This window comes from Leptodactylus fuscus, chromosome 2 (genome assembly GCF_031893055.1).
Source record: "Leptodactylus fuscus isolate aLepFus1 chromosome 2, aLepFus1.hap2, whole genome shotgun sequence".
Taxonomy (NCBI): domain Eukaryota; kingdom Metazoa; phylum Chordata; class Amphibia; order Anura; family Leptodactylidae; genus Leptodactylus; species Leptodactylus fuscus.
The window spans coordinates 68,204,647-68,218,725 of record NC_134266.1 but is presented as its reverse complement, the minus strand read 5'-3'; the positions used below and the strand labels follow the sequence as shown (position 1 = coordinate 68,218,725).

The 14,079-nt window shown below is 40.4% G+C and overlaps 1 protein-coding gene and 1 long non-coding RNA gene across 6 annotated transcripts in view; one reads left to right on the top strand and one right to left on the bottom strand.

Annotated features, from left to right (window-relative positions):
• LOC142194681 (uncharacterized) overlaps positions 1–14,079 on the bottom strand; it is a 431,520-nt gene that overhangs the window by 230,012 nt on the left and 187,429 nt on the right. The window contains exon 3 of one of the 2 annotated variants that reach the window (XR_012715044.1): positions 8,130–8,142. The exons of the other annotated variant lie outside the window; for it this stretch is intronic. This is a non-coding gene — a long non-coding RNA (uncharacterized LOC142194681). Of the gene's footprint in view, positions 1–8,129; positions 8,143–14,079 lie in introns of those variants that run through there. 2 annotated transcript variants of the gene reach the window in all.
• CUX1 (cut like homeobox 1) overlaps positions 1–14,079 on the top strand; it is a 277,415-nt gene that overhangs the window by 191,117 nt on the left and 72,219 nt on the right. The gene's annotated exons all lie outside the window — the stretch shown is intronic.

The window sequence follows — 14,079 nt, the reverse complement described above, 5'->3', positions numbered from 1 at the left end:
TGTTTGGGAATATGAATCAATTGTCAAGTCATTGATTTCCGTTTTCACCAAAGCCATTACTTACCACAACGATCCAGTTCAGTGCAAGTATTTTATACAATCATGACCCATTGTTAGGAACTATTCAAAAACTGTGTTGCACTTACACACAGCACATGTATCATTTTCTCATTTTCAGTAGATACATTTGACATGTGCTGTGTGTGTGAATATATATATATATATATATATATATATATATATATATATATATATATATATATTCATATTTTTGCTTAACAAAGGGGGTAAAACAGGATTGGTGGGGGTCTCAGTGGTCTGACCTCCACCGATTGGCTGTTTATCCTCTATCCTATGGATAATTGTGGCACACCATGGTAAGTCACATACACCAGAACTGAAATACACAAGTCAGGGAGTTAGAGAAAATTTGTCAGACAGTTGATCTCTGTCCTTTTCTGCTTACTTTTCTCAAAAGTGAAGAGCAGGTCGGAAAATGAACGAAGTGGCACATTTTGGTACAAATGGTATCTTTTGTGCCAGAAAACTGGTATGGCAACTTTAAAGGGATCCTATCATTCACACACTTTTTTTTCTAGGTACCACGTCGGAATAGCCTTTAGAAAGGCTATTCGTCCCATACCTTTCCTTTTCTTCTCTGTGCCGACATTCACCTACAATCCCGGATCTTGTCGGTATGTAAATGAGCTCTCTCGCAGCACTGGGGGCGGGCCCAGGCACTCAAACAGCACTGGGGGGCGTCCCCAATGCTGCCAGAGAGCTCTCCAGGGCCGCTTCCATCTTCATCTGCAACAAGGTCTTCACCCCATCTTCTTCCGGCAGCGTCTTTCTACTTCTAGGCTTCAGGCCTAGGGCAAGCCGACTGCACATGCCCGTCGGCCACGAGAAAATGGCCACTTACAATACTGTGGAAGCGGCCATTTTTCTTGTGGCCGTGGGCATGCGCAGTCGGCTTGCCCTAAGCCCAAGGCCTAGAAGTAAAAAGACGCCACCAGAAGAAGATGCGGTGAAGACCTTGTATAGTTTCAGTAGATGTCAGGAAAACCCTTGTTTGCCCAACAGCTATTCCTAGAGAAAGCCTCATACACATGCATGCTCAGTTTGGATGTCTTTTCAATTAGGAAATGGGAACAAGTTGCTATCAGACACCTTTAGAAGCAGCTTATCTTTCTTGAGAACAAAGGATGTAGCTTGTTGAAATTCAGCATACCCAACCTTATCTTATATTTTTCTTTTTTGACATGTCAGCCAAGCATTTCATACACATTGTCACTCAAATCTGCAAATTCAGCTGACTAAATCTAACGTGTATGGCCACCTTAACCAGGTAATAGTAGGAAAAGTAACCTGATGGAAAAGAACATGCAGAAGTATAAGCAAGGCCTAAGTTGCAAGTTTCTCTGGTCACTCAGGCTATATCACAGCAAGGAATATATATCAGAAAAGTTATCACCAGCCTGCTTTGTTACGTTATATTGTGTGATATATAGTAATGTACAGAGCCAGGATTAGACATTGTACCTGCAATGCTGACAAACTCACAGGAGGGTATGTACGACTGCAACATTACCTAGACTGGTTGTCACAATGGAGCAATAAGCAGAATCAGCGCAGATTGATGGACAGCTCTGTCTGTAATGAATGGACTTGTCCCTGAGAATCGGTGATCTGTAACCTCACTAGATGACTTGTGCTGTGCGTTGTTACTTTTAAAACTGTTTACCATAGACCTTTATTGTTCATGTCACACTCGAAGGAGAGACACACAAAAGTACTTTATTTTGGTTAGTGTCCTCTCATTATTAAACTGGAGGTGGAAAACTGCATTTGAAGTTACAGCTGTGGGTGATCCCCAGGGACTCGGTCTTTCTTCTTTGTTCGTCTATATTCTGAGCTATCATCCATCATGTCTAACCTCATGCTGCTTAGCAGAAGACAAACCCATAGGAATAGAAACTCGTACAACAACAAAAGACAACTGCTAATTAAGGATTGCCCCCCCCCCCCCCCCCCATACAACCACTACATACCTTGAATAATGGCTTATGCATTAGTGACTTAAATGTCCGCAATATGTTTAGAGCTGCTTAAAATAATGCAGAACACAAACAAAAGTCCGTTTTGTTAATGATAGCACATGGCAATTAATCTTCCTGGTCCCATAGGATAGGACGGTGAGGATAGAGCAGTTCAGGGGGAGGCTCACTTCATGAAGGTTGTTAGAGTTGTCTCAATACATTTGCGGTACTTTTCAGTAGATTTTTTTTGTACATAAAGGAAAAGTTATACTTTGTTCTACTAAGAAAAGTCATTGGTAAATGTGAAACTGCTACTAATCCAACATTAATAATTATCGTCAGGGATAAGAGTCACTTAAAGGGCGTCTCGTCCTATGTCAGGATACATTTTCATTGTAGCCTCCTCAATAATTTGGGATATGTTCAGTGTTTTTGAGCATGCTGGATTTATAGAAGGGTCACACTAAACTTTCTAGCAACTTTTCATTTTCCGGCAGCTTTTGTGACATTTAATAAATGTTGTAACATACTTTATTCATGAATTTTGGTTCCTTACTGTGAAATCCTGCATCTTTCATATGACACCAGGATCACAGTTCTACCTGTATTAGTTCTAGAGATACCACAAGTCAGGATTGGTGAATTTGTTTCCAGCTGCAGCTGGTGGCAATCCTGTCTGTGGTATCGCTGTAAGTAATGCAGGTAGAACTGCAGTCTTGTCAGACTTATCCTTTCTTAGGACACCAAAACCACTGTACTAAGTAGTCTGTAATTGCAGCAACAATATCTGCTATCACAAGTATCACTTACTCGAGTCAGTCTAAAGCCACCCCAGATTTATCATGGTCACACACTTTATAATGCCTCTTACTAGGCATGCTATTCTCTATAGTCTCATCTTACCCCACTCAAATACCTCTTTCTCCTTAAAGGGGTTGGCCACTTTCAGACCAATATTGACAAACAAATGTGCAATAGAAAGATATACAATTTTCCAATATACTTTCTGTATCAATTCCTCACGGTTTTCTAGATTTCGGCTGGCTGTCATTCATTCTGTTACTTCTAGAGGATAAAACTCTGACCATGGTCATGTGATTTACGGTCCATGGTCATGTGATGAGTACAAAATATATAACTGGCACCAACTAATCCACAATCCTGGCTCGTTTAGCTTAGTAAATCTCTCCCATTAACTTTAATAATGTAATAGGAGTATTTTATGGGATAGTCAAAATAATTCACATTAAGATTATTTTTTCTGGACACAATAACATAGTGTAGTGTAACCTCACGTGGCCCATCACATAAATGGCCTTCATACTGGCTAATGTGCTGCCATTATTGGTACACTTCATTCGCTTTCTTGCTCTTCGAGGTACAGCTGTCAGATTTTATGAGGCAGATGTTTGTCGCAGCGTGGGGTAACTCCTGATCGTGCGCACTATTAATATACTTGTTCTCCCATGTATATATTTATATATAGCCACATCAAATTACTCATGGGGCAGAAATAATGTATATATTAAGTCAGATGGTATATATTAAGTTAGATGGTATATATGAGTCCACTTTAGGCAGATAACCCTGATAATAATGTTTGTCCAATATTGCCATCTTTTCTCCAGCAGAATTGCCTTTGAATGGGGATCCTACAAGCTTGCTTACTTATGAATGAGCAGAAAGTCATGCATGTCCATTTCACATGTAATTGGCTAAGCAAACTTGTGAGTGGTAAGAACAATGGCTGTAGTCATTACGCTGACAAACATGAATGAGCAATCTGTCTGGAAAGAAAAGTGTTCTCAATTCACTGTGCTGTTATATAGAGACAGGCTAAGATATTAAAAGCTCATTTGTTTATAGCCACTTCTTCCGCTATTTACACCACACACCTGTCATCTTCTCAAGACGCCTGGCCACATAAAATACTGTAGGAGCAGGTACTAAATATATTCATTTAACACGTTTTGTGGGAAATGCAAATGCGTTACTTACCATCTTCTCTTCCCCATAAATTTGTCCCAGATTTCTCTGTGAAAATCTTAGCCTGTGTTTTATTTGTTTGGACCTGTAATACAGTTCAGCAGGAAACGGCCCATTCGTATATGACAAGTGATTAAAATAGTAAAATATCAATAAGCTACACAACATTGATCACAGTGAACTGGTGTGAATGTAAAGTACCTTCACTGTTCACAATAACCAGGTTTTCATACAAGTCTGTGAAAAAAAGGAGAAGGAAATATCCCCCAAGGTTTACAAAAAAAAAAAAATATATATATATATATATATATATATATATATATATATATATATGTTTTTAGATATGTTGCGAGGACAATTGTTTTAAGTTTAGAATTGATTGTAGAAGAGATGAGGTAATACATTCCATAAAAAGTCACGAAAGACTTGGGCTATCTTGGGTCATTGTCCTGTACTGTCAGGCAGAGCACTAGAGAAGAAGACAATGCTTTCTATGCGGTACCTACCCTGTTTCCCCGAAAATAAGACCCCCCCCCCCCCTTAACCTCCTAGACCACCTACAACCGGCAGTCATGCCAGCGCTCCGCTAAGGAAGCGCCGGCATGACTGCCGATTGTCCCCCACTCCAGCCGCTGCATAAGACATCCCCCGAAAATTAGACAGGTCATATATTTTGGAAGAGAATTTAATATAAGACGTTGAACGCCATTTACTACATTTACTCTCAGCGACATATGCTCCCTCTGTAAGGACAGCATATTACAGCTATAGGTCCCTGCTGCTATCGACCAAGCCTTCACAAAAATGTTACTGAGCGCACAGTCAGGATTACGTATAGGTTTTCTGCGTGGATTTCAATGTGAAAAATCTTCACTGTAACTCCTTAGCATTAAAATCAATGAGAACTGGAGTGCTCCCCATACAACCATGGGTAGAAGTCTTCAGGTTTCTAGTGAAGATGTGACGCATCTATGGCACAAGGCCCTCTAGTGCATCAAAGAAACAGCACATCCCTGATTTGTGCCTTGCCACTTTCCATGATTGTGTGGGGGGAGAGGGGTGAAGAAACCTCGGCCCACCATATTTATTATAACATATAACAGTTCCTCACTGGTGTAGAGTTCCATTCTAGCGCATGGGTATGCACCTCAGCTACTACTAGCCTGAGCCTCTGATACATCAGGCACATCTTGCACCTGTCAGGCCCTTTTTAAGACTGGCATACAAAACGCCAGTCTTAATAAATCTGCCCCAATGTATGTAGCTTGTGATTTTTCCATAACAATTGTTAATGGCTCGTGTAATGAGCCGAGGCAACACCTAAAAGGAGAGAACCTCCTAGATATCCTAACACGGGGAGCAGATTGTGAGCATGAGTAACCAACAACAAACCCGTCCCCTTGGTCAGAGTTGCCATAAGGACTTATTGGATACCCCCTCCTAACAGATGCCCTCAATAAAGAATGAATACATCTGGCACAATGGAATGAAATGACAATAAGAGCGATAATACTCGGCTTACATATTACTTGGCAGTAAGAGTTCTCTAAAGAAATATCTGGTAAAACATCATCCCACATTAATAATCAGAATAATCAGGGTAAAGTGTCTAATAGCTGAGATTCCCAGCTAACACTTAGAGCCCGGCTGGAGATGAATGTACCAAGACTTGATTATTTAAAGCCTTCAATGAGCAACATAATTGAGCAAAACATAGCTTCTCCTAGTAGCGAAGAGGGCCGCAGATATCTGCAAAGGAAAAATAGGAGAAAAATAAAATCTACGGCAAACGCCTTAAGCAGCGTTGGAAGTGGGACTCCCTAGGGGCAACAAAAAGATGTTCTAATCAATTACCACATCATAACACTGATGTATGATAATTACTGAGTGTTTCTCCTGAGATAGTGCAGCATTTGGCTGGGATGCAGTCCTTTCATGGTCCACTGCCTGATTAATATGCAAATAATAGGCTGATTGCATGATGAATGCAGAAAATGAGTTCGCTGATAACGTGAGCAGTGAGGCGAGAACATGATAAATTACTTTTACTGACTGTCCTACATTAAGCACCCTTTCCAAACAATTTTATCTGAAATTGAATGAAGCAGTATGGATATTGTAGGATTGTATAAAATAATGTACCTTAATAACTGCTGTATTATTGCTGCGTATGGGTATGAGCCATTTAGTTTCAGCGCCTCACCTCGCACTCAGCAGAGATTTGTTTTATTCATTATGCGCAATTGATCTCCGTATAAAGGTGAAGTTAGAACACGGGAAGAAGTCAGCTATAATCTGTCATTCTTGGCCTGTTCTAATGAGAGCATTGTGGCCATTAACTGCGCTCTGTGACACTGCAGGGATACAGCCAGACGGTGGAGGCAGCCATTTTGTGGGCTGAACTAGTATTCTTTGTAATGCTTCCTCCCAACCTGACTACTTTATAATTATCTAGTAATGAAGTATATCTCCGTATGATTCGGGAGCGCCGTCTCAGCATCTTTTGCAGTTTTAGTGAAAATAACCAACATATACAGGTGGCCATACACATTAGGGCTTATTCACATGACAGGATTCAAAGGGTGTGTGATGGCCATTGTATTAACATCCAGCATAGGTTTTAATGGATCTTTTCACACGACCAGTCAGTATGAACAATAGAACGTGATATTTCTCAGGCTGTTTTCACAGATCCCTCAATAGACTCGATCCTATGAGAAGCCATGACAATGAATTACAAATGGATTTACTTTTTAAGCGATGAGCGTGGAGGACTGTCATGTGAATGAGGCCTTACGTCAAATTCACGGATTTCTGCTGGACAAGCCGACCATCTAATATGTATTTGGCCAGCAATCATTTGAAATAGGATTGAGCATGCTGAATTTCAGTATGTCCAGTCCTTGTATTGTCATGGGAGGTAAGCTGCCACCAGAGGTGTATGGCAGCAGCATCCTTTTCACTCAGAACACATGCACGTTCTGCTGTGCATATATGTGTATGGGGGATATGGAGGACCAACATATATCTAAACTATAAATGTTTATAGCTAGCCTTATATTTAGGTCTGTACTGTGTCAACCATTTGCTCAAGTCAACCAACAAAGAACTGACATATCATAAGACTGATATTGGCGGTGGGCCATTTACATATTACCTTTGCTGCCTTGATGTCAATGGGTACAGTCCAGAGATATTTTTCGGGATAGGAATAGAGCAACAGATTAGTAAATGGTGTTCAGCATCTATCAGAGGCAGCGCTGGCAAAAAAAAAGAATGGCCAGATCCTTCCTTAAGCATTTACAACAATTACTGTTACAACCACACACAGCGAGCTTAGATACCGCTTGTAACCAGATACTCCAGGGAGAGGACCGGAGAAGTGAATAACCATTTCTACACACTACAAGAAGCCTCTGGTGATCTTGAGGTATCCATTATTACATATTAGCTGCTGATCCAGTAAGGCTGAGAACAGCTCTTACTATGGCACAATGTCAGCACAATTGTTGTAAGCAACCACGGAACTGAGATACAGAACAAATACTTCAGGAGGAAAAACGTTCTTTAATTTCGATCCTGTAAGATCCCTCTTGACATTTTGGTTAGTACAAAATAATAGCAGAAGTAATAAAATAATAGGTTAATAGTTTGGTTGGTTTGACAACCAGAACATGATCCATCCATACAGTGTCCTATCCATGCAGCTTAAACTGTGTTGCACGCTTAATTCACTTCGCCCCCCGTTCTTCATCGGCTGCTCCCCTCTGCCAGTCCCTCCACTGGCTACCCATTGCCCAACGTGTTGAGTTCAAGCTACTAACGTTAACATACAAAGCCACCCACAACCTGTCCCCTCCATATACCTAATCTCCCGCTACCTGCCCACATGTAACTTCAGATCCTCCAACGATCTACTCCGCTCTGCTCTCATCCACTCCTCACACGACCGTCTCCAAGATTTCTCTCGTGCATCCCCCATACTCTGGAACTCCTTACCAAGACACATAAGACTGATCCCCACAATCACAGGATTCAAGAAGGCCCTGAAGACTCAACTATTCAAGAAGGCCTACAACCTCCAATAACACTATCACCGCACTGCCATCTGTACAGTCTCCCCCTCTCCTTCTGTCTCTATCCCCTTCCCTCATAGATTGTAAGCCCTCGCGGGCACTGCCCTCTACCCCACTGTGCCAGTCGGTCATTGTTAGTATTATATCTACCTGTATATTCTGTGTACTGTATGTAAACCCTCAAATGTAAAACACCATGGAATTAATGGTGCTATATAAATAAATAATAATAATGCAGGTCACAATTGTCTTTACTTTACATCAGAAGGCCAGAAGAAGCCAGCATTACCCAGATCTCCACAGAACTGTCCCTGCTTGGAGAGTAAGAAAGCATATGTTTCATCTCTGAGATGTATTTATCCGAAAAGGACCTTACATTTTGTTGTTTGTGTAGTTTAGGATGCTTTCATGTTACTGTAGCACAGCTGCTATACAACGTCCATATTATGTCTGCAACCCCCGCAGTTTTACTTAACGAAACTTAGACCACCATGTTCTATACTAATCTGAATATACTAATATAAGTTTTGCTCTGTGGCGCCATGGCAGAGCCTGGTATAGTGGTTCTAATACAGATGCTGAAATACATGAAATTCATACAAATTTAGATATGCCACTAGTCCTTGATACTATTTCCATAATACCTCTCACATAGATATAAGCAAGCATAACTATAGGTATTACTAAGTATTGGTTAAAAGGTTTGTCCAGAATTAAAACAAAAATGCCTAAGAGCAGTCAATGGTATAAAATAAAAAATCGAAATTGGTCGCTGTAGCCATCAGACCCAATTGTGTACTAGTAGGTTAATTTTCCATGAGGAAACAGAAGCAAATCTTTACTTTCCTGCCTCTTGAGATAACGGCAAAATTACATTTTCTAGAACTATCACCCCTCCCACCGCTGCCTTTGAGTTCTACAGTTTATCAATATAACCGGTCTTTGGCCCCCTGACCCCATGGAGTCAGCACGGGTATGTTAAGGCCTGGGTCTGGATTTTTTTTTATGTAATGATCATGAGGCACATTCTGTATGGAAGCATCTTGATCATTAGCTTTCGCTACCAGGGGCCGGACCGAGGATATTAAATGACTGGAGAATGACAAATGACATTTAACACAGATCCTTGTCACCACATTCATCATCTTTGGTTGCATGCTTGTAAATAAGGATGAAAGTGCAGAGGTTGCACTGGCAGATAGTCCTGGGTATTGCTTTCACTCAAGATCACTTGTTGTAACAGACTGCTTTTATATACACAATAGATTAGAAGACAATAGAAGGCGGTGCTCTATTTGTTCTAGGTCGCTTATGACACCATCATGCAGTTGGCCAGATAGAATTTTGGATTGGACATTTTCAGCTGTCGTCATTTATACACTTTATAGATATATTAGAGGACTAACTGGGGCACAAAGGAGTTGCCCCTGTCCACCCTTTGGGTTTCTGCCTAAATCCCCAGAAAAGCTGCATAGGAGATGGCTTGCCGACGGTCAGTTTAAAAACCTATTTATTTGAATGGGTTTTTAAAGCAAATCTCTCTGCGGTGAAACCGTTTTTTTCAAGTCATCAATATCAAAAGGGAGAAAGATCATATCCATTTATATATGGTACAAAACAATTAAACCTATCATTTGCTCTCTGTAAATTGCAATATATATAAGGGCCCATCCTCCTTACACAACCATGTAGGGAAGATCCTCTTACTGCACAGAGGTAATGTAGCAGATATCTGGCAGGTGGGGGGCTACAAGGGGAGAATATTTAACTGTTTATCCACCCCCTTGTGTATGCTCCTGTCAGTACTTATGGGGAGATACCCCACTAGATGCAGAGTTCTAGGATGGAGATCCTGAGTACATGCAGCATCTCATAGAATATGCCACAATGATTTTGTCCTTGTTGGATTCATATGAAATCCTATAGAAAATAAACCATATTCCTCATTACAAAACATGTGAGAATAGTGCTTGGTCAGTATTATTATAACCCAAATAAAAATTGCAATTGAATATTTTGGCTTTATTACGATTAATTCCTCATTATTATAAGACTCTACTCTTTTTGCATGCCATACAATGACTTGAATTTTTGTTTTGGTTATTGACCTACCAGCAGATGGATTGGATAGTGTATAGTTAGCGACATTGACCGTATGACACAGGATGGCATGGATGCAAAATAATTGCAATAATCAATGTCGGCAAGGCCACATCCATTAATGATCTGACTTGCATTTGGTTATTTAGCGATTACTTGCCCGGTCCTATTACAGTACAGTACAGTACAGTACAGTAGTATCCCATATACCTGTTAGGGAGCTGTAACGTAGCTGTTTGGCTTTGCTAATAACAATATATTGGGAGATTGCTGTTCATGTAGTTCACAAATATCACAAGCTTGTGGTACCATTTAAATGATTTTTTTCCTGCTTGCTGATTCCTTTTTTGCGTTCATACAAGATTTCTAAAAGTAAAATATTGTATCGCTACAGTATGAAGATGATCAGACCTTAATCTCCGACATGGCCCACTACCCTCAAATGTACGTCACTCATCACTCTATACTTCTAGCCTTTGACAGTCCTTGTAGTGTTCAGCACTACTTGATTATTATGCCCCGTTATATTATAACTTACGTCAGATCAGCCAATCAGTCTTTATTTGCCAAGGATAAATAAATGAAAGTGGCGCTCTGCCGAAGACTTAGCAAATACTGACCAAGCACTATTCTGTCGAGGAAAGATTTGTTTTTGTGCCAGCCACTGTAGGTATGTTTGTGTTTAGCAGTTTGATTAATGGTCCACTTACAAAGATGGCAAGGTGGTTTCTGCAATATGAAATGGATAATCATATAGTAAAAATCCATTTGTTCTGAGCACGATGATGAATAGAGGAGACAAATGTACATTTGCCAGCATTTCTAAATGACACCCAGCATATTAACATTCAGTTTTGTCCTGGTCTTTGCTCTGCTCCTCATTTCTGCAGTCTGTGTGTCCTCCCAGGCTGCTTGTTTGAAGCAGACTCCAGATTCCATTTCTAAGGGTCTGACAGAACTATAGTAAAACCAGCCGTGCCAGACGTCCGTGGGGGTGAGATATTCAGTTTCTGCTGCCCCAGCTGTGCACTCTTACGTAGAACGGCAAAAAAAAGCAAAATATTCATGTATGCGTGTCCATTTGTGTTCTTGAACAATGCTTTGTGTGTCTGATTAGGTGCCCTGGGAAAATCCATTTCTGACCCATTAACCTCCGTTTAGTATAGAACCTTGGAACCACGCACCATGTCCTTATAACAATGCTTCTTTTGTTCACGTAGATAATACATTCTTGAATTTAAGTAGCCATCGATCATCAAAACCTTAGACTCATTGAAATCCCCTGCCTCTGATTCATTATTAAAATAGTTAATGCAGCGTTTTGTGCATGCATTATGTATAGGCCTTGTTTGGAATATTGGTCAGCTGGGGTTAGAGCGTGCACCTTTTTCAAGTCGTATTATCGATTGCTGAGTAGGAGCTGTATAAAAAATTAAGAAAAAATATATGATATATTCATAGTAGTGGGAAAAACATGGCACGCTAGGTCTAATTGAATGCACTAACTCCTTAGCTGCGGAAGTTGACAACCATTTAATAATGTCTTGTCCTGTGTTTTAAGATGGAATTGGACATCACTAAATCCTGAATAAGTGGTTAGGCTTTGTTCACACAGCTGTTTAGTTGTTTCATCTGAATCTCTGTTTGCCTTGCTATTCTCAAAAATACTGGCACACCAGGCAGACCACTTTAAAGCCAGGGCCCCACATGGCGAAAAGCCGTGTCAAAAACCGCAGCGTTTTACAGGCGTAGCGAATCCCTTCCACCCATTGCAAAAAAATAATCCTGCGGCGGAAATGCTGCGATTTCCAAAATCATTGTGTTTTTGGAAATCGCAGCATGTCAATTATACCTATGGAAATGCTAGCGGTTTTCCTAGAAAAAACCGCATTGCGTTTCCACCGCGCTTTATCCCACAGCGCTTTGCAGCTGTGGTGGACTACATGGGGCCATAGCCTAAAGGGGATTCCCAGGATCAGAAAATCATCCTGTGCTTACAATAGGCCATCAATATCTGATTAATCTGACTCTTGACACCCCCACAGATCATCTTTATGAAGGGGCCTCTTCAGAGTTTACCTTGGCCGGTCTATGTGCATGTAGTATACTTAGTAACATCGGAGCAGCCAAACTGCTGATCAGCAAGCGTGTCAGAAGTGAACCTCCCACTAATATGATGTTGATGGTCTATCGTAGCCCATAAAAATTCTGACCCTGAAAATCCCCTGTACTTCAATGGAGTCTATCATGGCATGCCATTATTCAATTGAAAGCAGAGCTGTCTCCATAATAAATAGAAGCCATGAATGGTGTGAAGAGAGCTTTTCTCTACTAATCCACTTTTGTATTGAATCATACATGTTATTTGCATCTACATAAAGCTATATACATCTAGTCTTATACTTACAGGGGTTCTATGGTTTTAGCCTAACAAATAAGTTTGCATCTGTTGTCTATACTATGTAAGAAATTGGCATCTAGGCTTTTGTTACACTACATGTATGGCTCTGTAGGGGTAGAAATATCCTATCCCTAAAGAATCTGGAATATAAAATATTTGCATTAAGTACAATTATATTTGGTACCACTTGGTAATCCCCACAATAATTTGTGTGGTTGTACATAGGACTGCCTATACACATACTAGATTATTGTACAATATCTAGCAACAAAACGGAATATCTATATACTGCTCCTATGTGCAAAACAGATTGTATCCGTAGATGTCGACTGTCTAGCAATGGTCATGCCACTATCTGTATGGCTGCCTAGATGCTATTATATATTACCCATGGTATCAGTCATTTGTTAGGACCATTATGGTAAACTTTGTGATGTTTCTGTAGAGCGCGAGTCCACACTTCAAATCCTGTTGCCCATTCCAAAATCTCATGCCACTAAATGATGTATAATCTGCCCCTGTCACTCCAGTAAATAGCATTATGCGTAGCACTGTGTACATCCAGAGTGCCAGTGAGAATTAGACAGTTTTTAGTATGTCCTTACCATGGTCGTATTGTAAGGAAGAGTATCAGACCAGTCATCAGATAAATAATGTTTGGGTTCTTGTCAAAATGTCACAGAGCACCCTGCCATTTCATTTCAGCAACTTGTCCTTCTGAATGCACAGTACGCCTTATGGCACGCCAGCAGTAAAAATGTCACTTACAATAATTACTTTTTGGTGAAAATGCTTGCTGACTTCCTACCTTCAAGCTGTTTTTTACACAGCGGGGAGATAATAAGAAATGACTTTATCCTGACTGCTCAAATAAACACTAAATGGAATTTAGGTTATTATTACTGAGAATTGAGGCCTGTGTCTGGAAATTTAAAAGAAAGATCTGATAAATGGAAGATTTGTTTCTGAAAATTACTATACGCTTTCCTTTCTAAAAATCTGGGACCATTAACCGGTTAATGGGCGCTTTGTTGTTGTGGTTTACACAGTTTATATAGCGGCAAAACGTTTCATTGCGCACGTGTATAGTAATGTGGCTGCCCAGTCAATGAGTGTAACTCAGCTTTCTAAAGTCCAGAATAGCAAATCAGTACATTGTAATATATGTAGATGTAGGTAGCATAAGTTGTATATCTATGACTCCTGGGCCCCAATGCAAAATCTGTACCAGGCCCACCTACTATAATGTGTTGCTTATAGTGCTGGTCTCTCCATATTACAAGAGACACTTCTGGGCCTGAGTGCGACTGCACCCCCTCAAGTTACAGCCCTGACGAGATGGCCTCCAGGTTTCCTAGAGACTGGTAAAATGAACAGAATAAATGGCTTATACATTGATATTGGCAGAGCACGACAACATAGATGTAGACAAAGTTGTTGTTTTTTTTTTTCATATACCAGTAAGTGGTAAATCTGT